The sequence below is a fragment of the Camelus ferus genome, chromosome 8 (genome assembly GCF_009834535.1).
Source record: "Camelus ferus isolate YT-003-E chromosome 8, BCGSAC_Cfer_1.0, whole genome shotgun sequence".
NCBI classification, from domain to species: domain Eukaryota; kingdom Metazoa; phylum Chordata; class Mammalia; order Artiodactyla; family Camelidae; genus Camelus; species Camelus ferus.
Window position 1 is genome coordinate 2,388,492 of NC_045703.1, and position 24,827 is coordinate 2,413,318.

Consider the following 24,827-nt stretch of genomic DNA (forward strand, 5'->3'; position numbering starts at 1 on the left):
AATATCTTATCCCTACGTCTCTCTTATGTAACACTTTCCTTCTGGTGAATCTAAGACTCCTTAAGCAATAACAACTTGCATTTATACAGCCCTCTGAACATGAACTCACATAAATCCCATTCATTAGCGCCTCCTTCCTTCAGAGGTCCCTTTCCCAGGTGACTAGCGCGCCTCCAGCCCGCCTCCCAACCTCGGCCTCGCCTCTATTACTGGTATAATTGTACTTGACTCTCCCAGGGGAAGCCCACCTGCCCAGTCCTTTTCCTCACTCGTTCTTGACTCTCACAACAATTTAGCTGAGGCCCAGGACTCCCTACTCCTGCTCTGACAAGCCCCTCTCACCTGCCCCTCGAATCACCTAAGTGTCTCTCTAGGGTTGGAGTCACTCTCCTATTGGGCTTTGTCGAGAGGACTGAGGTCTTCTCTCTTGCATGAGCATCCATCTCTTTTACCTCTTCTCCAGCTGAAAAATCTCCCCGTTTTTTCTCTCCCCACTCTCCCATCTTTCCCATAATACTGGCTATCACATCCAGTCAATACGTAACAGCATAACATAGTCAGTTAACGACCGCCAGCTGGACCACCAGAGTTCTTAAAAAGTTCAAAACATCCTCCTGCCCCTGAATATTTTAACATGGGGGCTGTTTTACAAAATTCTCCAGGCTTCAGTTCTCCTATTTTAAAATAGAATGAATAAGAGTGCTTACTTCATAGAGAAGTTGTGAGGATTAAATGAGAAAATAAACAGAGTATTTATCACAGTGCTTAACACATGGTCCACAGACAATAAACGTTGGTTTTCATCATGTCTTATCCGACAGGAAGTGCTGATCACCCTGTGCCATGGGGAGTGAAATGTTCATGTTTTACCCAACATATCAAACATATTAAAATCTGAAATGTCATATTTTGTGCAACAAGTTTGATTTACTTTTGATTTGGGCTTTTAGTATGATTGTTTTTCTTTAAGTGTTTGAAAAGATAGCATTGTTGCCCCGACACTGCCTGGGTGGCATTTTTCTACATTGGCTGAAATTCTTCATAAATAAATACCCATCTCATCTTACTGTAGGACAGGAACTATATTTTATTATTACCCTTCCCATTTCAAAGACGGGGAAATGAAGGCATTGAGAGAAAAGGGAACATGCTGGAGGTCGCAGAATGACTAAGCAGGAAAGATCAGGCATCACCTTAGAACTCCTTTGCTTTTTGTGCAATTTTGTATCAATATTTTTAAAAAATGCCCCCCAAAACCTAATCAGAATCTTCTGAATAGTAATCATGTGCTGAAAGATGCTGTATTCTTTTTGCATAAAAGATTTTCTGCATTACAGCAGGGGGCCCTACCCTGATGTGTCAGGAGGAAGAAGGAAATTCATTTCTTATACCAGCCTGTCAGCTACCCTTTATGATTGAACCATATACCATTAGACAATCACAAACAGTGACAAGAGCTTTTGCTCTGTAGCGATTCTCATGTTTGAATTGGTTTGCTGAAATGCTGCACTCTGCTGTATTGGAAAACACTACAAAGAACAGATGTGCAGGACCATGCAGTAGTTGTCATTTAGATGTTTAATCTGGGTGTTTCAAACACTATTTTGCTTTTTGTATAACGTATTTGATATTTGAAGTGTTTTTTTTTAAAGAGCAATGTTAAAAAGCACAAGAAATGGTATATTTTTATGGATTAAGTAAACCCTTCGTTGTTGATATCATCACATCCTGAAAGTGACTGGAAATAAAAATCTCCCAAATTTTCATATATGCATAATCTTGATGTTGTGTTTGTAGCATTTTTACCAGAGTAAATTCATACCCTCTGCAGCTGGTATAATTCTCATACCTACCTTGGGGAAGACTTCTCTAGAAACACAGAAGATATGTGCTCTTATATTAACTCCCAGTAGATTACAAAAAGTAATCAGAAGCAAATAGAAGATATATTCTCCATCATATATTTTCAGACTTGAAGTAGTAGTTTTTTTTTTCCTGCATACTAAAGCAAGCAGAGACCTTTTGCATTATCTCTGGTCTCTTTATAACTCTTTGAGTAAGTGTATTGCAAATAAGCACATTTATCATTGAAGACTGTTAGTAAAGAATACGGTATTTATTCAGATGATTCAGAGACACAACATTTGAAGAGTTTTTAAATTGCTTATTTGGTTTAGAGCCATATTTACTTCTTGACCAATATATTGTTAAGCGATGAAAGTTAGAAAGCTTATCATTTCACTGATCTCTGTCATAGCCAATGAAAACATTAATTTTAAAGAATTAAAATGTAGGAGTGGGCTATATGAATTTTAATAGTGAGTTTCATGTTTAAATTAGTAGAGAATTTAATAGAACATATATTCCTAAGGTTAATTTTAAACACACTGCATTTCTTGAGTCAACATGAACACTCTGAAGAGATTTCAGGATGAAAAATGAGTACAGAACAAAGCCGACTGTGGAGAATCACTGAGTACCAGCTATGAAAATAACCCATTACAAGGCCTCTGGTTATACCATGGATTTGCTCATGGAGATCAAATCCTGTTCTCTGTGTACATAGTGATGTGTGGGGAGTCTCTTCCCCTACAACTTGGAAAGCAGACAATAAAAGGGTTCTGTGTGTCCTCTGGCTCCTGAATTATAACAGGATTCTATGTAGAAAGGCCATTAAAATGTTTACGAATGCATCAGTGGTGACTTGGCTGGGAGATTGCAAAATGTTGGTGGATGGAAAATTCGTGCTTACATATTTATTTGTTCAGGATTTTATTCTTCCTACCAAATGGATATGGAGTGGCTTCCATACTTAGAGCAACGAAGTAAATATATTAAAACAAATATTAGCCTTTTAGACAAACATTTTCTCATTATTCTTCTCTCTGTGAAGAGAAAGAGGTTAAAAATGGTTTGAAGTTTCTTAAGTCATTATGTTCTGTGGCTTTTCTAAAATTAGAGTGTCACGTTTTCAGTTACCGTGTTTGTATTTACATAATTTTATTAATTTTTATTACAGTTCAAAGCATACAACCATTTTACCAACTGCCTTTTTGTAATTAGAATGTTATATCTTCACTTTGTTTTGGCTCGCAGTGAACACAGTAGCATCACATTTCATTAGCAAACACAGAACAGTATTTCCTGATGTAATTAGACAAGTATATTTGGTGTTTAACATGATTTTCATCTTCATTAGAGAGAGAGAGAGATGAAACTTAGGAGTCTCCTTTATCACTTTGAAAATTCTTCTGCCTTGAAAGAATGTCTCTGTGTAATTTTATTATTACTGTTTGATTTGTTGAGGCAGCATGGTCACCTGGATCCATGGATGTAGCAAGTTATCTCAGTTTGTCTGATGGAAGACTACGAGGGTGTGCGTATATGTGAGATACAGAGAGACCTTGTTTGAAAAGGTAACGTAAGATGATTATTTTGCTCAATCTGAGAAAGTTTTCAGTGTTAGACCTGCACATTTGACTCGGACTTTTACCTTTTTCTCAAAACTGGACTACTTTTGGACGCTGGCTACCTGGTGACCTAAAATAAAGCCCACTTCGTGGAGATCCGTGGTGGTTGAGGGTTAAATAAAATAACATTATGTACTTGTGGACAAACTGTTATTTAAGAATACTGGAGAAGCAGATTCAGCAATGGCCATTTGTCACTACATCTCCTTCTACTAAAAATAAGAATTACTTACTCACTCTCTTTCTGAGCTATAGAACAAACAATGGAAATAGGGTCTTGAAGCACTTTAAGCTTCCTTCCTTCCATCCTTCCTTCCTCACTCCCTCTCCCTCTCTCTCTTTCACAAAAAGTCCCCTAATTACATTGATTATCCTCTTTCGGCTTTTATTGGCAAAATATGGGCAATTTATATATTTCTATTTATGTCACCACTATGTGGTCAGTTTTAATTTGGCTTCTTATTTCTATGTGATACTGTCCATGGCAAAAATATCATCAGAAGTGGTGTTGACTTATAAACGGTATAGGATTAGGTATCAATTATAATAATATAAATTGGTATTTGAAATTCTATAGAGGTTAAATAATTGTGATTTTTTTATATATAAAATTGCTTATGATATGTACTTAAATTTAGGGTAGTTCTTTTTGCTGAGGTCTTCCTCTGCAGTGGTTATGAATGGAATTCTTAGATCATTGGAACAGACGGATAGCAAGGGACCTCTGTGACTGCCTCAGAACTTTAGTTGGGTGGGCTAAAATAACATGCTCTTTTCTTGTGTCAGGCTGTATTTGTCAATTGATGTCTTTAAAATTATTTTTTGTTTATTTCCTCAAGAGGTTTGAATTAATTTACACACAGAATGGCAAAACACAAAACAGTAAGAATAAGATTAAGGAAAATAGGAATTAGAACAAGAGACAAGATCAGAAAGAAAATAGGGGGCATTTGAAATAGCTGTGCTCTGTATTAAGGCTTAAGCTCTCTGGTGACCTAAGTGAAAAGGGAAAATTGGATAATTGTTCAAGATCGGGGAACAAACACTTTCTCTGGGGCACATAAAACTTTTCTTGCACACACCCCTAAAGGGAATTTCTCCCACAGACCTGCGTATGAGAAGGCTCTGAATGGTGTTCTCAGCAATGTTCCCACAGCCAATGTAATAAAGGGTTCCCCCAAACAAGACTGTTTTCCTTCTCATCAATACAAATGTAAGCTAAGGGAAGACTGTGAAAAGCGTAGTTCAGTGTAAGCAATTCCACAGGGGTCTAGAAAATATGGTCCAAGTGAGAGCTTTTGATATCCACCTTGGTAGGGGGGTGGTTAGCAGGCAAGTCCCTTAAATTCTCCTCTTTTGGATGGTAGGCAGTTTGAAGCTGACTCTCTGGTGAGGTGTTCTCTGTTGGGCATTGAGGTTGTGAGTGTGCAAGGTGTGAGTGTTCATCACACACCCACAGTCCCCTTATGAACAAGTAGTTCCTTGTAATAACCGTTTCCTGCTTTGTCACGTGACCTTGTTCCTCTGGCCACAGCCAAAGCTGGGTCTGCCAGGATCATCTTCCAAGTCAGCGCCTGAATGGCTAGGTAAGATAGCTACTCCTCCCCTATGGTTGCTCTAATTTGGATAAGGACTGACTACCCAAATGGTATCTTTGTTCTTAAAGAGCTTGACTTCATAATAAAGAGAAAGAGCCGAAGACCAAAAGGATGGCTCTGACGTGAAGAGAAGCCCTTAAAGGAAACAAGCAGAAGCCACGAGGTGGAAAGAGGAGTGGGGATTCAAGGCACACCACGGCAGACGCCCCGCAGGCGTTGGCAGTGGAATCTTGAGTGATGGTTAGTGTCTTCCTGTGTCTCGGTGAAGAAGGAATTTCTCCTTCTTTGTTACTCTTTTGGCCATCCTTACAATAAAGGCCGTTATATAAGGTAATCTGCATGCTTTTGTTCTTTGTAACCAAAAAGAGCCAGACACAGGGGTCGATCCATGTAGCCTAGGGATTAAGCAACAAGATAGTTTATTATCCTTTTATAGAAATTATGAGTTCTATTAAAATTCTTACCAGAATGAATCACTATGTATGTTTATGTCTTTTTGCCACTAGCGATAGAAAATAAAGCAACTAAAATTTCGTCCTGGTGTAATTACAAGCAACACCTACTGAGGTTTGTGTTTTTGTTAAGTTCATGAAAACATAGGAATTCTACACAGAAACTTTGTAATGTATTTGTTTCAATAATAAATCTTGGATTAAAAATCATGATGTTTTAAAACAGCACAAGATCTCTAAACACAGTGGTTCAAATGTTAAAAGAGCACCATAGTTTGGAAGGTAAGATCCTATCTGATGCACCAGGTCATGGGGCTGATATCTTTGATTATAATCAGAACAAATAGGTGGGCTGCTTTTACAGTGTCACGCCTGTGTTTTGGAGAAGCAATGTCATGGTATAATTACCCATCCATTTCCAACAAGAGGAGTACAGAATCTGGGACTTCCAAGCTGTCCTAATGTCTCTTCCTACTGTGAAATCAGAATATGAAGTTACAGTGAGATAAATTCTAATGAAGTGAAGTACATTCATCCTTTAGAACACTCTGCTAATGTGGTCTCTTTTATTTAATGATTCAGCCCAAATTGGTGATGACCTTTCTAATGAAACATAAAACCTACAATATGCAACCTTACTAATATATTCTAATGCACCTAGGTCACACAAAAAGCTTGTTAAGTTTGTAATGTCTGCTTTCCCCTTTACTAGAATTTCTGGTTAAACCCAAAGTGTGTCATTCCTCACTGTATCACTGTAATTCTACTCCAAATAAATCAGAGTTTATTAAACAAAATTTCTAAAAGTTATCACTAGGTAAAATATATTAGAGTATTTGATGATTTAAAAATTATGATCTTGTAGTAACTTACAGTGAAAAAGAATATGAAAACAAATATATATATGTCCAGGTATGACTGAAGCATTATGCTGCACACTAGAAATTGACACAAAATTGTAAACTGACTATATTGAATAAAAAATATATATACAAAAAAATTAAAAAATTAAAAATTATGAAAGATAGGTTAGAGTGACAAAAAGTTAAGTTTTACATCTTACAGTCACGTTATGTATCATTTTCATGTTTAAAAACTATTACATGTATTTGTAAAGAGACATGACTTTATAAACGTATTAAATAGTTCCAGATTTAATAGTGTTTCAAAGCTGTCCCCATTAGAGTTTCTTTATTGGGAATAATTGTGTATTTAGAGCTGCTGATGCTGGCAGGGACGTTGCCTTCCTAAACAAACATCCACGTTGATGCCCACGTCCTGCAATGGCCAAACTTGTGTGTTTGTTGAGCTGCTTGTTGAAAACTGACATTTCAGAGTTACACCCTGGTTCTTTTGGAAATGTATTAGCCATCTATCCTGTGTAGGATTGTGTCTCATTAAAAAAAAGTCACTGAACCAGCTTTTAATGTAGAGTTACAATTTTACATGAGTAAATATGGGGAAAAGGAACTCAAAGCCCTTTGAATTGCCAGCATACCATTTTATTCTCTTATCTGGCTACAGACGGCCACTCCTTAGTCCCAATTTCTGGAGCTGCAGCCACTGCAGCAACCTTCCTGGCCAACGGTTCTCTAGAGATAGGAGATAGCTTACTTTCAGGGTGGATTTTCTGTAACACAGATAACTGTCTGCAGGAAACTACACTGAGCCCACAAAAGCGATTGAAGGTGTGCGGTTAGATCCAGGCCTGGTGGCAGGGGATCGCAGAGCAGATCCCGGAGGGGGATTCCGGGGGAGCGTGCTCCGCGGAGGCGGCACGCAGGGCCCGGCGCCCGCGGGCCAGTCTGGGCTGGCTTCACGGCAGTCAGCCACCGCGGCGACGTGGCTGCAGGCACTACAGCATCTCTTAATGTGCCGAAGAAGAAAGGGGGCGAGGACAGCAGGGAAGGAAAACCGGGGGGGGGGGGGGGGGGAACACACACACATATAAAAAAATCACCACATAAATTAGCTGGGCCTCTTGCCGCAAAAACTGGCAATTTCATCTGAATGTGAATCCCGGGGCTCCTTCTCCGAGTGCCTGTAGGACATGCATCACGTAATCCACAAGGTAATTATTAAAAATGCATCGATGGTCGCGTAGGTACCAAAAAATAACTAAATAAAAAAGGGAACGTCTCCAGAAAAACATTAGAAGGTCCACATACGCCAATGAATTAGAGTCTGTTTGCTTCTAACAGCTGCTATTTTGGGAATTCCTCAGAGGATGTTTAAAGAGCAAGTTTTGTATATTGAGGTGGCCGCCCCATTGTCGTGGACAGTTGAGACCAGAGTAAGCTATTGAGGGGAGCTAACGGTTTTGGCACTGGTTTTGGGTGTTAAGTATCAACTAACATGTTTATGCCCGCCCTTCAGATGTCCACACACAAAGACCCCTTTCTCTCCCTTCTGGCAAGAATCCAGGCCAATCTTGGAATGCGTAGGCCCCCGCCCATCATTAAGGGCACTGTGTTAATCGTGGGGCTTCATCTCAGAAGCACCCTGGAATGGAATGCTCACTGACCCACAACATCCACATTTCCGCTTCTGTGGAAATTGCATGCACACGAACATGAGGTTCTGAAGCAGAACTAAGAAACAATCAAGTTCAAGTTCACTTAAAACTACCTAGCGATTTAATATTTTAGGCATGCTAATGGATAGGTCATTGAAGTGCTACAATCATTTACAAAAATCTGTGCTCTACTAGAAATGTATGATATTTATGTCTATATTATACGTATGTATATATGAGATTCTCTCTCCCCCATTCCTTCTATAGAGAACATAGTTACCATGTATTTTATTAAGTAATCAGTAGACCAAGTCTTAGCCTGCTAAAAAGATGTTAGCTTGATCTGAAATAATATGCTCAAATTAAGTTTTGATAAATAGAATGATGAGCAGGTAGGCAGAGAAAACATCACATCTTTCCATGTAGCTTTAAGCTGAGTTCTGTAACTGTGCTGGTATAACTAAAACAAAAATTTCCTTCCTTTTGTGATCTATTTGGCATTAAAATGATCTCTATATTATTAGCTGAGACTGAAGATTTTAAAGAGCTGTCTGTTTATAAATTTATTAGAATAAAATCTACTATCAATAGAGAAGAGAAATTTGAATCATTCTACTAGTAAACAATGTGCAGGGTAGTTTTGGGAAAATAAAACAATGAAGTAAAGAGTTTTGTGAATATTGCAGGTTGGGCATTTTCAACTTGTTATTTGGGAAGGAGTTAAAATAAACGTGGTCTTGCATCTAAATTTTTAGGGGTTTTATATCATATACACGATTATTTCTTTATTTAAAATTGTGACTTATTTGGATTACATATGTAGCATTATGGTTCTTCTCATAGTCTTAATGTGTTTGTTCTTATGATTCAAGAATGAGTCTCGACAACCACCATTCTGTTCCATGTCGGGAGTTTTGTTTCGTTTGTTCATTTGTTTTGTTGTTTAGATTCCACATGTAAGTTAAATCACATGATATTTATCTTTTTCTATCTGACTTATTTCACTTAGCATAATACACTCAAGAACCATCCATGTTGTTGCAAATGGCAAGATTTCATTCTTTTTAATGATTGAGTAGTACTCCATTGTGTGTGTGTGTGTGTGTGTGTGTGTGTGTGTGTGTGTGTGTGTGTGTATGTATATATACACACACACTACATCTTTACTCATCCATCCATCACAGATGGTAACTAGACTTATTTCACAGTGTATGCAAATATCAAATCATTATATGGTACACCTGAAACTAGTATAATGATGTTAATTATATCTCAATAAAAAAATGAGTCTTGAATCTTTAGAAAAGCAGAAAAGTTTCCCCCTACATGCCAACTATTTTGCATATTTATACTGTTTCATTTCCATTTTTTTCCTTCAAGGTATTCATCCAAGAAAATAATAGTGAGGACTGTGATAATTTGCTTACTTCTTAAAAAATCCTCACACATTAGCTTTATTTATTACTTCTCCAGTTACCTTGCCAGTGTGGTGTCTTTTTCAGGCCAGCACAGGCAGGATTCTTCACCGTCCAGGCTGGAACGGTGGTTTTAAAAATCCTTGGAGACAGGCCTGCATTGCTTGCTGGATGGGACATCTGTCCTGCTCTGTGCCGTATGCCCGGCACTTAGCTGGCATTCAAGAAATAATTTTTGAATGCATGACTGAATAAAGACCTTTATGATTTATACGAGTGTAGGGGGAAGCATTAGGCCCCTCCTCTTCCTTTCCTGTGCCTTATGCAGAAGCCACAGTGTTTAAGAGGCCGACAGACTGGATAAAGTTCACTCAGTTTTCATGGAATAGGCTATGACCACAGTGGCCTTTGGTTTCCTGGTTCTCTAGAGACTAGGCTGCTGTAGCCCTTTGTTGGGAGCAGTCAAACTCACCAAGCTTCCCAGCCCTGTCTGTCATTACTATGGAGAGTAAGTGATTTCTATTGGAGCGGGTGGGAGACCCTGGGTGGAGGAGGGGAAGGGCCTGGGAGGGGAGGGATGGGTCTGGGAGGGGAGGGGAGGAGCCTGGGAGGGGATAGGGAAGGGCTGATGCACCCATCGTTTGTTTTCAGTACTCTCTGCCCCATTCACCCCTGACTCCTCTCTCTGACCAACAGCCTTTAAGGTAACCCCCCACCTCTGTTTGATATTTCCCTCCATTATACGTTGGTTACTCTGTAGTTCTCTGGTGTTACCATAAGTCTTATTACGTCTTTGGCATTACTTTCAGTCTGTGTTCTATGGAACTGCTTCAACCCTGATATTTCAACATCCCATTTGCTGATCACAACCCATTATCTCTTCTCACTGCATCTCTTCTGCAGCCTGATAAGAACCTCCAGTCCCTTGAAGCTCTTACCTTCTAACTTCTCTTTTCTTCCCTACTTAACTTAAATTTTTATACTTCATCCTTTTAATTATTCTCTTGCCGATGATCTCCACCCACTTGCCCCACTGCCCCATAGGCCTGCAGAAACCCAACCCTGGGTCAGTCCGGCTCTTTGCCTCCTTCAGTCCAACACAGGCTACAGTGCTCTGCTGGAAAAGACCACTTGGCAAACCAGAAACTCGGTAGTCAACCTGGGCAGCTCTTTTCCCCATCTCCTCTTCTGCCCAAGTTCTGTGTTTCTTACCTAAATTCCCCTTAAATGTGTCCTCTTCTCCTTTTGCCCACTGCCACCCCCTGATCAGGCCAGTGTTACCTTTTACCTACCTAGCGGCACAAAGCTGCCAACAGGTCTCACCACCTTCATTCTTATCATCTGGCTGTAAAGTCTCCACACAGCAGTCATAATGTTGTTTATGCATTTCAGATATGATCAAGCAGCTCCACTTCTAACACCATTTATTGGCTCTTTTTTGGCTGAGAGCAGAATCCAAAGTTTTAATGGTGCTATGTCCCTAGGTGACCCAGCTCCTGTCTGTATCTCTGTTTTCACCTCCCACATCTTGCCTCTCTTTCCCCCAACTCCAGAACCACCTTTTCTGTTCCACAAATGCCCCAAGCCCTCTCTTTGCTTTGGGCATTCTCTCTCTCTTGTCCTTCCTCTTCCCCCGCAACCCTCAACTTTATTGACTCCCTCACTCATCTTTCCAGTTTTTCTTCACTGTTTCAAGGACTCCTTCCCTGAGATTCCCCCTCCCTCCAAACATGTCTGCATTGTGCTCCTCCCACGTGCTCCTACTACAATGCTTATTTGATAGTGAATGGTAAGTAAATAGTTGTAGCAGAGAGTATAGAGTGATGGGAAGGTGACAGAGCAGGAAGCAAGCTGCCTGGGTTCCAATTCTGAGGCTGCCAATTACTTGGTATACAGTCTTGGGTAAGTTACTCAGATGCTCCGTGTCTAGCTTTCTTATCTCTAAGATGGGGATTATAATAGTACTCACCTGAGGTGGTGGTTGTGCACACTGAATTAATACATGTTTAGAAGTAAAGTGTTTAGAACAATACTTGTCACAGAGTAAGTACCCAATTGACTACTATTATTTGTTAAAATGTTTAATTTGGCCATTTAAAAATAATGTGAATCTATCTATCATCTATCTACCTACCTACCTACCTACCTACCTACCTATCTATTTCAATAGATACATCTTCAGCTGGGAATGGCCATATCTTTGCACACCTTTATGAACTAGTTGTGCATGGTAAATTGAATCTTTAACTCAATTAGTTGAACATGTTCCCCCATTTAAATGATATAAATGTCCATCTAGATTTTCCCTTTAGTGATGAAGAGAGCATGGCTGTGTGTTTCCTTCTGCACAACGACCTGTGTCACTCCATCTTTTTTCTGTCTGCTCTTACCGTGACCCCACCCAGCAGCACCAGCAGTGGATTTAGCTGTCAAGCTGACCATGTCTGCCTTTCTATCCATTTTGAAAACCTGGGATGCTCAGGGGTACTGACTTTTCAAATTAGAGCATTCCTTAATTTCTAGTGGCTTGGAATGGTCCTTCATCTATTTAGGGTGACCTGAGGTGGAGACAGTCACACCTTTTTTTCCATAGAATAGAGATTTCCTACCATCTTTTATAGGTAAGAAAATAAAAGCTTGCAAAGAGATATGCATAGCTTAATTCTGAAATCAGGAATAAAGCACCAGCATTCCATAGCTCTCTTGAATGCACAGTAAAACATTACTGAAAAATAGTATTAGGAAAGAAAAACTCAAGTATGAGAACATAAAATATGGTATTCTTTTTGAAAGAATAACCATGAATTTATGCTCCCCTGGCCCAATTTTCTCATAAGGTGAAGAGAATTGACAAAAAGAGGTCCTCAAGTGTGTGTAGTATGTATACCCATATGTGTATGTTTATGTATACATATATAGCCTACGTACATAAAATGAAGCTTTGGAAAAGACATCAGACACTTGTTATTTCTTGTAGTTGTTTTGGGGCCAGACTTGTTCAGCTTTTAGTTTCTCTCTTGGGAAGAGTTAGGTGAGTATCTTTCATCTATGTCCTTGATGGCCTTGAGTCGTAAATATTAGGTCCTACCAGGTGAGTTGCCCTGATTTCCTTCCCTCTGTCTTTTCCCTGTCCAGCTTCTGCTGTGAGGCGTTCTTCATCCCAGGGGACATGGCTGCTTAACTGCTCTCTCACTATTAATCCTTGGCAGTCTAGCTTCTGATCTTTTCACTCCACGTGAAAATGACAAAAGTCACCTGTGATCTTCTGACATTTTCCTAGCTTTGATTCACCTTTGACTTTTCTTCTAGGTAATGATGTCCAGCAACTCTCCGTTGTTGGAGCACAGCCCTGTTCTGGTGGCAGTGACCCCGAGCTTAGCCACGTTGTTACCCTGATTCTCTCCTGTCCTGTCTCTGTTGGCTCCTCTTCGCTTCTGCATGTTCAGCAAAGGATTCACCAAACTGAAGCCTCTTCTTTTTCTTCTTTAATTTCACCTGCCCTTTGAGCATTCTGTTCTCGTCCACAGTTTGTCCCAAGCTTTGTGAGAGGAGGGACTCTATGTCATTTTTATATCTATTCCTAGTGCTTAGCACAATACCTGGGTCATGGCAGGTGCTCCAAGAAGTCTGTTGCCTTGAACCTAAGCTGTGCAGATGATACCGAAATCCAAGTTGATAACTCTGACTTTTCTCAGCTTCTAGGCCCAATAACATTATCCACTTTCTGTCCATTTCCAATAGTAATAAAAATGGCTATTGCTATTAAGCACCTGTTCTGGGCTGGCCAATCAGCTGGGAGATTTAAACACATTATTTGTACTCTAGACAACAACCCTCCAGGGTACACTTATCTTCAGTACTTAATGTCAGAGAAAATTGACATCCACTTGGATATCTGGTAAACATTTTAAATTTAACATGGCTCCCAAAGAACTCTTGCCCCAAACCTGCTCCTGTCAAGTCTTCCCCATCCACCCAGTTAATCTCCAGCCACTGCATTGCTCTCCCACATGTCCAGCTGACTACAAAGAATGCTCCTAATCTGTCTGTCTTCATTTCCACCTCTGGATCCCATCCAGGCCATCACCATCTTTTCCAGACCAGTACAAGAAGCTCCTAACCAGACTTTCCTTCCATCCACCTGCAGCCTGCCCTCCATCCCCCGCACGGCAGCCTGTGGTCCTTTAATCTCATTGCATCCCAGGAGTGAGTACATTCTGCAGTGGCTGCAGAAACTACCTACCAGTTTGATTTGTTGGTATCGGCAGTGTGGCTGTACTTGTGCTCTATTTTAAGGCAAATATCTGAAAAATTAAGTTCTTTAAAAGCATAAATTGAAGATTGACTCACTTAGGAAGGGATTAGCATCCATAAGCAAACCTAACAGATGATGATGTTATTAGAAAATTCTACACTTTATGGAAACCTAACATTCCTTTAAGTGGCAGGCACTTAAAATATTAGCTCATTTACTATGATTTATTTACACAACACTTTGAAGGAATATATTGATCACATAATGTGAGGAACGTTCTTACCCACATATGGATAATGCATGCTTCTTAAGTTTTATTATCCTATTCAAACAACAAGTGCAAAATAATCTCTCTTGTGGTATTTGTATTGCCTATAATTTTGATTTTCATTGAAATCTAACTACTGGAAGAACAAATAACCAAAGAGAGAAGTGAGGTAGCCAAGGGAACTGTCATTCATGGTTCCATGGTTCTGGCTTGTAAACCGCCATTATGCATTTGAGAGCAGTTTATCCAGTGCTGGCTGTGAGATTCAGAGATGTCACCAGCTCTGGTTGTGTCTAGACTAGGTACACTTGTCCAGGAAGCACACACTTGAATACTAAATGTAAGTCCTGCTTATCTGGATACGGTGTTCCAGGATGTAAAAATTTCTCCTATAAGTAGATTCACATTCATGTCTTTGAAAAAATTTCAAAAAAAACCCCCACTCATTTTCGTGTTAGAAAAATATGACTTTTGAAGATTATCAGTAATTTATCAGAAATGCAAATATTTATCTCTTTTTAAATTAGTGGCGACAAGTTGCAAGCTGAAAATTATGTCAATGTTTGTTTAACTGGTGCAATTTTCACTTCACTGAAAAATATTTACCAATATTATTTGTTAAACGATCTGAAACTTGCTCTTATGGAAAGAACAAAAGTGGATAACGCCTGAACTCCTCCTACTGAAAGCACTTTTCTGAGACCTTTTTCTTCTCCTTTTTGGTAAGGTTTCTGGGTTTTTCCTGAAGTCTGTGACCAACCTCTGCAGGTTCAAGACATTATTGACTTTGGTGGAGAATTTACTGCTTAGAAAATCTCTTTGTTACTTATTTACAAATAATATAGTGCCTATTCAGCTATTAAAATAATCATATTTTTAAGTACCATTAATAGGAGGGAAAATTAAACATGAGGAAATTACAAGCCAAATCTCTATCAAGAGTAAGATTATATTTTAGAAATTTAAGATGGTCAGATTGTTTATTTTGCTTTAACTTTTCTTCTTTATTTACCTTTTCCTTCCTTCCTTTCTTCCTTCCTTCCCTCCTTCCTTCCTTCCTTCCTTCCTTCCTTCCTTCCTTCCTTCCTTCCTTCCTTCCTTCCTTCCTTCTCTTCTCCCTCCATTCTTTGTCTGTGGACTTCTTGTCTTCATCTCAGCTCTTCCACCCAAGGGTCACATCCTAGGTGATCTCTTCTTTTACCTCTGCATGAAATTTATTGTCACTGCTAAGTTCACTCACTTCCATGGCTTCAGCCGAGCCCATTACAATGACAAGCAAATTTTTCTCTTCAGGCTTTACCACTTCTCAACACTTGCAGCATACTTCTAAAAGTACCTCAAATTCAACGTGTCCCAGAGGGAACTTACAAACATCCATAATCAAAATTCCTTTCCTCACATTTCCGCCTTGGTTTGTGCTTGACCAGGGGACGCAGCATCTCCTCAGTGGCTCAGGCTAGAAATTATGTCATGCTGGATTTGGATCTCTGTCTCCTGTTCCCAGGGTCACCGGGCCCTGGTCAAGACACCGCGAAATATCTTTTCATTCTCTTTCTTCCTGTGCCGACCCATCATCATGGTGAAAATCCTCACCGTCTCTTGCCTGTGATTTTGCAACAAAGTCTTAACAGATTTTCTTGTTTCTAATTTCCTTGGCTTGCAGTCCATTCTTTATGCTGCCACTAGAGTAAGATTTTCAGAACCAAAATCTCATTGTGTTATTTCTCTGTCTTGAAACCTTTGATGGTCACATTCCATCAAGTTCAAACTCTATTGCAGGACATATGAAATTCTTCACAATTTATCTTTCCATCCTCAATGGGCTGTGCTATGTAATGGGTAGAACCTGTGTGACAGCATAGTGATTATAGACAACAATTCTGTGTTACAAACTTCAAAGTTGCTAAGAGACTAGATCTTACTTGTTCCTACCACAAAAAAGAAATGATAATTACATGACGTGATAGAAGTGTTAGCTTGTGCTACAGAGGTAATCAGGTTGCAGTACATAAATGTAGCAAATCAACATGTACACTTCAAATTTAATGCACTATTACATGTCAATTCTATATTCATTATTAAAAAATACGTGAGCTAGAATCCAGCTACCTGGGTTTGTATACCAGTTTTGTCCAAATAAGATCTTGGACACATTATTTAACTGATCTAAACCTCAGTTTTCTTATCTGGAAAATTAAGGTTATTTTGAAAGGTAGTTTGAAGATTAAATGAGAGAATTAGTATAAAGTCCTTTGAAGAGTAAATGTCAGCTACAAAATGTTACATAAATTAAAAACTCTCCCTCCACGTGCATATGGAATTTTACAGTTTCCCCAAACAGGCCTCAGATCGTCTTGCCTCTGGAAATTTGCATGTGGGGTGTTCCCTTTGAGAAGCAACTTAAATGTCCTTTCTCTGGAATTTTCTTCCAGACAGCCAGACTGAATGCGTGACTTTCTTCTCTGTGTTCCAGTGTGGCCTCAGACAAACCTTTGTTCTGGCCCCAGTTGAATTGTTTTGCAATTGTTTATGTGTGTGTGTCCTCAAATAGACAATTGGGGTGGATGGTCCTATTCATGTTTCTTTCCCTCAGTGCCTATCACATGAGAAATATTGAAGAAACATTTGTTAAAGGGCTGGGTTAATTGTGGCACTCTCTTTTCTTGGCCTCATGTTGTTTCAGCCCCAGAAAAGATTTTTTTTTTTCTAGAAGATGATAGTATTCCAAAGAGAGATTTAATCATTTTTGTGACTTGAAAAAAATCCACACTGTGTTTAGGATGAACATTTTTTCGTTCTCTGGGAACTTCCATCCTGCTGATGTGAGAAAATGAGTACAGTGTTACCCTGATGAACACTAGCCTAGATTAGGCTTTATTTGATTTTTCTTTGGAAACTGGGAAATACCTAGACAAAAAATTTAAGAAAGAATTTTCTCTTCTCTTCTCTTCGTCCTCCCAGTGCATAACTGCCCTTTTACACTCAGTTTGTTGGCTACCAGGAAAGTCGTTCAGGACCACAGTTAGAGACTGGGAGTTTCTGAGTCTGGTCTTGCAAATGTCATCAGAATCACTGAACCAAAGCAAAATGTCTAAGCAGGTGGAGTTTGGGTTTGGAGCCTCCTCCCCCTTCTCCTGCCCCATCCCCTCCTCTCCCTCTGGGATCCTCTGTTCTCATGATGACCACAGCTTTTACTGGCTTAAAGCATCAGCCATCCTCCTCAGGACTCCAGCTACGTGCCTTTCCTTGCCCATCCTGTGGTGATTATTGTGCTCCATCCAAGATGCAGCTGGGTTCTTGTGGTCCCATCTCAGATAAACGATCTGCACTGTGGCATCTTGGGGATAAGCTTTGACCCAAAGGACAGATGGCAGTGCTGTCAGTAGCACAGCCCTTGCCCCTCACCAGGCCCTGCAGGAGACGTTTTATTAATGAAGAGCCCCCTCCAAAGCAGCGTGCTGTGGGTAAAGGAGCAGCAGTGCACTCAACCGCCATCGAAAACCAGAATAAGAAAGCAATTACTCCTTCATTCATTGCGGTGTTGTTAAAGGGGTCTAGACTGTGAGGTCAGGAAAATCTGGGTTTGGAGTTTCTCCCACAGGGTCCTGTCATGCTTGTTTTTGCATAACTTCTTTCTGAGTTTCGGTTTCCAGCTATAAACCCTGGTCCATAGAAGTATATTATCAGTAAAAGACATAGCTATTCATATTTTTCACCCACTCAAGCTCAAGCTTTAATTGGTGGCTAACTGCATCCTGGGTATTGTGCCCACCGCTGAGGCGACAGGTAATCTCACATCTTTATTTCAGCCTAACCTTTTGTGCTTTTCAGTGTTCAGACCTTTTAGACACTTTCCCCAAATAGTTTTTCGGTTTACGGTTGGGGTGAACTCCCTTTGGGAAGAGAGTAAAGGATGTGAATGGAAAAGGACAAGACTGTCACTGAAACGCAAAACTGACAACCTGTCCCAGAGCGCAATGTGTCTCCATGAAAAGGATGTGGAGGCTGCAGAATCCACCCAAGTTAACCAAGGAGTGCTGACAGCCTGTTGAAATCCTTATATTTAAGTGGGGGTGGGGTGGGGTGGAGAGAAGAGACGGGAAAAAAGGAGGCCATTTAGTAGCTGAATGTTCAAAAGCAGAAGGGTGAAAGATGATCACGTTTAGGATGCATTATCAGCTCCGAAATATTGTGCGTTGACTCTAAGTCTGATGCCAGTCTCTTTTCCTCTTTGAGTGGCTCATTTGAATTTTTCAAAAAATTAGTAACATTTCAAATTTCTCAACATTGACTACAAACAGCTACTGTGTGACCACATGGGAGTGCCCACTCACCAGAAGATATAAAGTTGGAATTATTAACATTACCACCTTTAAGTGCTTTTTCCATAAATTAAGAATATTTGATAATGGAAATTCGCTGGAAGAATATTTGCTCCTCTTCTTACCTAATTTCAGTGGCTTATTCTGCTGTACATGTTAATGGTGTGTGGGTCTCGTGTCTCTCCAAGTAGAATCTTTTTGGGACCCTTTTGTAGACTTTGATTAGCTCTCAGGTGCTTGAAGCCTATAAATCAGGGATCGTTCAGGGACAAAGTCACCCTCCAAAGACTGAGCAGACTTCTCCAGGGGAAAGCTGCCAAGTTTCTATTTTAGATGAATTTCTAAAGCAAAGATTTCATTACTCATATTTATGGAAAATTGCATTACCCGTCTCCATTTATTTCACTATTTAACCAATAAACATTTCTTCCTGAAATGGACTCTTTAGTATAACTTCTGCTACATCCTTTTGCCCTCCCAGTTGTGATGGTCAAGCTGGAAGTACTCAAGTTGATGTTACTGTTGATGGGATCAGACTAACTGTAAGTGCGATTTTTCATTTATCATAATTACTTCATTTGAGCTTAACTGTAATGGGAAAGTTGTGACAAAATGCTTAATAGTGTTAAAAAAGCACAAAATTTTCATATCCCTGCAAAACAGTATTTAGTGTGACAATGTAACAAAATAATGAATCAGTAATGTATATATCCAAAATTTCAAGTTGGATTTTAGCTTCAGTTTAAGCAGATGATTTTTACTACAAAAAGTAAATTGTATATGGCTAGAATTAATTTTTTACTTACCAATATTTTTTAAAATGAATGATATAGAGCAAGGCTTCTCAAACTTTCTCACTCTGGTGAGCATTAGACTCACTTGGAGGACTTGTTAAAACACTGCTGGTCCTCATTTCCTTCCCCTTCCCTTTAACTCCCACCCCTTGTCCCCCAGTTTTTGATTCAGTGGGTCTCGGGTGGGGCCCGAGAATTTGTGTTTATAACATATTCCCATCCAAGGCTCCTGCCGCTAGTTGAGAGCCACCTTCCAAGGACCACCGATCCAGAGATGGTGGTGTAAGGGAAAAAGAAGAGTCTTAGGAAACGAATGCTAGCGCAGTCGGCTTCTCCACGTACAAGCTGTGTAACTCTAAATGAATTTTCTTTAGGGGAGGCTTATATTTTCATTTATGAGACAGGGATGAGCATGCGTGTCCTGACTACCTCCCGCGGATGGGAGGATCAGAGACCACACTCTGTCATTATGGGACAGCATTAGCATTGACACGGAGTAGGATTGCTCAACGGAACCATCAGCGCTTCTCAGGCGATTATTTACAAAAGGATACTTGGAATTAATTGAGAAGACCTCCATTGTAGAATGGGAATTCACACCCCTCAGCGTTCTAAGAGTTGTCTTCATTTACATGCTGCATAAATAGTCATATTTGCAGAGAACCTCAGGACTCCAATACATAATCAGGTCAGAAGAGCTGATTACAGAGACAGTAAATTAATCTTCTTTTAGTACTAATTAGCATAGAAACTTGGTTCTGAGTCTGCATTTACTTAAGAAGACCTACATCTCCCACTTCCCATTCTTTTACTCACTCAGAAAGCATTGACTGAGGGCCAGCTGTGCATTGGGCACGGTGCTAAGAAGTGTGGTTACAGAGATGCGCTCATTGTGCTCACTGTCTGTAAAAACACTCACAGTTCAAAGTGATGACTGTTCTGTGGAGCGATGTGCTGAGCCAAGCAGAGCACGGAGGAGGGAAGACCTGCCTCTGCCTGAAGGGGTCAGGGAAGGCTTCTGTTAATGCTGTTGCTATCCTGAAAAAGTGAACGTAGAGCTATCTCTGAGGCAGTTCTAAAGTTTCAGTCAAACATTTCACTCTCGTAATCCAAAGGGAAGAGGAGAAATAACTAGAGGGGAAAAGTTGTATTTATTTAAGGATAACAAACATCTAACAGCAATGTGATTCTTTCCATTTTAAAACCTCTTGCTCCTTGGAGTGAAGTAGGGTCATTCATTCACTCACTGTCACTCACTCACTCAATCTCTAAATTATCACCCTATCTCTATATTGAAACATTTCAGGGGCTTTTCATAGCACCTATGATAAAATCCCAGGTGATTGTCATGGCTGATAAGGTCGTGCACAATATGGCCACTATAGGGCATGATGTGGTCTCTAGTGGTCCCTTCCCGCCCCGCCTCCTGCTGCTTCCTCCTTGCTCTCTTGAGCCCATGGAGCTCCCTTGATCCTCCCTGTCCTGTCCTCCAAGCACCCTCTCTGCCCTCTCTCTGCCTTTGCATTTGTTGTTTCTTCCGCCTGGCTCTTTGTGGGGCTAGCACTTCTCCTCCCTCTGGTCTCAACGTGTCTGTCTCCTTCTCAAGATGTCCTTCTTATTCATCAAATCTAAGACACGCCCCCTCATTCCCGTAATCCTTCGTCAGATCAGATCACTGTTCTGTTCCACCGCAGCCTCTCACAGGTTTAAATGATGTATTGGTTTGCTACTTGTTTGTTATCTGCCTTTCCTATTCTGTTTGGTCTCCACTGTCAATCAGAATGCTTCGTACAAAAGTGGTTTTGCAATACCCATTTATGGAATGAATAAATACTTTTAGAGTATTTGCCAGGGTTAGAAAAGTGATTGTCAGTGTCAGGCTTGAGATGAAACTGAAGATTTTTTTTTTTGTGGGGGAGGGTGGGGACCGAACTGCACAATTCCACGTGAGATAAATGGGGTCCACAGACAAGGGCTCAGTCTTCCAAATCATGAGACTGGGGCTTCGGAGCTTCTTCCCTGGGGCTTTGCTCTCAGCAGGAACAAAGGGGAATCTGCCTGCTGGCAGCATACCCACAGCACCGGCTGCCAGCCTTTGCCTTACTAAGCAACCACGACCCCTCCTGCAAGGCTTTTTGCTGTAGATTTGGGCATATAGTTGGGAAGGATTCTGCCTAGACCGAGACTTTTCTCTCGGACTAGCCAATCAGCAAGAATTTATTGAGCATTCACAGGGCATAGCATTAGAAGAAGTAGGCAGACAGGTTATGTTACATTTTTAACTCAAGAGATTTAAAAAAAATATACAAAATGTCTTGTACTTAGTAGTAACCTGGGACTCAATGGAAGGAAATAAAGATTTTTGATATGTAATCGCTGTCTTTAAGAAGTTTCCAAGCTTAGTTGGGAGGCAGGATGTATGGTTAGGTAACTGTTAAATCAAAATGTGAAGCAATTTGTGATTGCAAAATGGAGTGAACAGATCGAACTCTGAGTGCGTTAGGTCTAAATGCTATATTCGTATAAAACTGCTTTATCTCTGTTGAAGAATAGTCATGGTCTCTGACGTAAGAGAGCTCATGGCCTAAGCCAAGGCAGTGTTATCCAGTTGAGCTATTTGCAATAATGGAAATGTTTTCCAGTCTGTGCTGTCCAATAAGGTAGCCACTAACTGCATGTGGCTTTTGAGCACTTGAAAGGTGGCTAGTGCAGCTGAAGAACTGAATTTTTAATTTAATTTAAATGAAACTTAAATAGGCATGTATGGCTGGTGGTGACCGTATTGAACAGTGCAGGTCTCTGGGGAAGAACAGAATTTGTGTCCTCTGGCAGGTTCAGCAGAACCAATTCTAAACATGTCTACGTATAAAGCGATTTTTTGTTATTAGAAAGTAACTTATCAGGGATAGCATGGCGGCACAACATGCGTTTGTTATTATCATAAAATGATAATTCTGAATAATATATGTGGACCATCTGTATTACCTGTAAAGTGAAGTGGCTTAAAGGAGTGTTTGTTTCTATTTTTAAAGCATGTATTTTTGAAAATACTCTCTTTCTTGAGTTTGCAAACTTTGGTGCTGAGACTTCTATAATTTTCAAATGATTGTGATGACAGAAGGAAAAAGTAATTGGAATTGTGGTTGAAGTGGGTACTCTGCAGAATTTTCTTTCACTAATTTAAATAAATCAACATCGCTCCTTGTATGTAAAATTTTGAAATAAATGCAAAATTGTCTTTAGAAAGGGCTCATAAATATCCTATGTACTTTCTGGATATCATTTAGCTAAAGGGCATGAGAGAGAGAAAAAGAAAGGAGGAAGGGAGCTGGAGAAAGCAAAGCTTTTTGGCTAAAATTTGGGAATAGTCTCTGAAGTGAGAGGACTGTCAAAGACATAATTTGCATAATCCATTTATCACAATTTATCCAACAAGTATAGCCCAGATCAATAACCCACCAGAATCCAATCAATGACCCAAAGGACACAGTCATTCACCAGTCCTGCCCACCTCACCCACCAATATCTCCTTACCAGTCTTGCACCAACTCCCCCGGTGGCCTGTGTGAGTGGGTTTTTACTGCTGGTAAGGGGGAGTATCAGCATGTGTTCAGAGAGAGGAAGGTACAGCTCAGTGGCAGAGTGAGAGCTTAGAATGCACGAGGTCCTGGGTTCAATCCCCAGTACCTCCTCCAAATATAGATAAGTAAATAAACCTATTTACCTAATGAATAAACCTAATTACGTCCCCCACCAAAACAACAACAACAAACAAAAAATTGCTTAAAAAATTAAATAAAGGCCGCCTGGTAGCCATCAGCACAGAAATAAAGTCGGATGCCCCCTGCCTCACTCAGTACACCTAGTTACATTCTGGGAGAATCAAAGGTTTCAACATAAACATGAAACCTTGAAAACATTAAAAAATAGAACATGGAAAGAAATTATATTTCTTCGGAGGAGATAAAGCCTTTCTGGGCATGACCGAAAAACATAACAAAACAAAACAAAACAAAAAACCAAAAAAGAATGTGTTCAGTAGCTATTTAGTGAAGGCTGTTTTCAGCTGGGATGTTCCAGTGCCTTAGTAAGTATGTCATGGACCAGTTTAGGTGTTTAATTGGGACCGCCGGACAGCTGTCACAGTCCTGTCTGGAAAGAGGGAGAAAGAAGACATAAATAATGAAATTCACACAGAAAATTAAACTAACCTATATGCTGGGCATCATTACTTATATGAATCACAAGATAAATATTTTATGTTTGACAGCTCAATTGGTTAATTAAAAAGAAATAAAAGGTTGAAACCAGTTATGGAAGTGTACATTTCATCAATATCTTGTCCAGGAGCTTGTTAACGCTTCTCACCCCAAATGAATGCAACTCTCATATGTTCCAGAAACCCTAGGCTATTGATGAATCATAGATGGCCAACTAACTCAAACGTGGATTTTAACTCATCTCTTAGGTAATAAGTTCACTTTTTCCTCCTCTAGCCTGGATTGGTGTGCCGAAATAAAGAAGTTCTTCTGAAAAATTCTCAGATACTTTTGAAGTTCTTTGATTGTTAGATCAGACTCAGCTCGTAGAGGGGTGGTGGGAGTATTCGGACTCTGTCTCTTAGGAGACCTCTGGAGGGTGAAGAGGTGAGCAGGCCTTTGGAGCACAGTGGCTGAGTGGGCCACTTGGCATCTTGTCAACACAGATCCGCTGGGTCTCTCACCAGAGGGACAGAATTGTGTTTCCACGTACGGATGCCAGTGTCAATTTGTAATGGGGAGTGGGGGATAAATTTCTTTCAACAGCTATTGATGTGCTTTCAGAGTTTACTTGGATGGGGGTGTCGACCAGATAAAGCAGACAAAAGCGTTGTCCGGGATCCCTAGCGGGGTGGGCCAGAAACTTCAGACCAGCAGGGGGAGGGCACTTTAGATAAGTCTGAAAAGAAACACGTGAAGGATCATAACAGCCCGCATTTTGGTCAACAGTGGTTGCATGGCATGAAGGGCTGTCAAGTGCTTCCACAGGACATTGACACTGAAAATGTGAAGTGGCCCCGTCTGTCTGAGTCCGGGAGGGCAGTTCAGATAATCCCACCCTTGGGAAAATTTGTTGGAGATGTAGGTGGCGCGATCCCAAGGGCCTCAGTGGTTTAGACGGTCCTGTGTGCTCATGGCCATTCACGTTCGTCTTGGGTGGAGGGAGTATTTGGAAGGAGAAAGAGAGACATTCGGGTGGAGATAGTTAGGGCCGCATGTCAGCTGAGGAGGGAGCAGAGTCTAGACTACAAAAGGGAAGGTTAGGGTACACAGAGAGCAGTGCAATTGTTTATCCAGGAGACTTATATGAAATACTCCAGAACAGGATCCTTCAGACGAAGGGCAGGGCTAGACCCTGAAGCACACAGACTCCGGGGCTGACATCCACGCTGGAGTCTCTGCACAGCCACTGGGCCTGACTCAGCGTCTCTGTTATGGGAATCCTACCTGTACCTACCTCACTAGGTTACCATGAAGATTAAATGAACCATTATAGTAAGAAATGCTTTCAGCTGTCCCTGCACATAGCAAATACCGTATATGCTCATGAAATAAATATGTACATACATACTTGGGGTGACATGACATTCTTTACAGTTGGACTAGAGATGATGTTCAGGACAGAAGTGAAAAAGATGGATGAAAACTACTTTTGTCTTGTGTGCCCAGCATCGCATGAACATACAGGTTTCTCCAAAG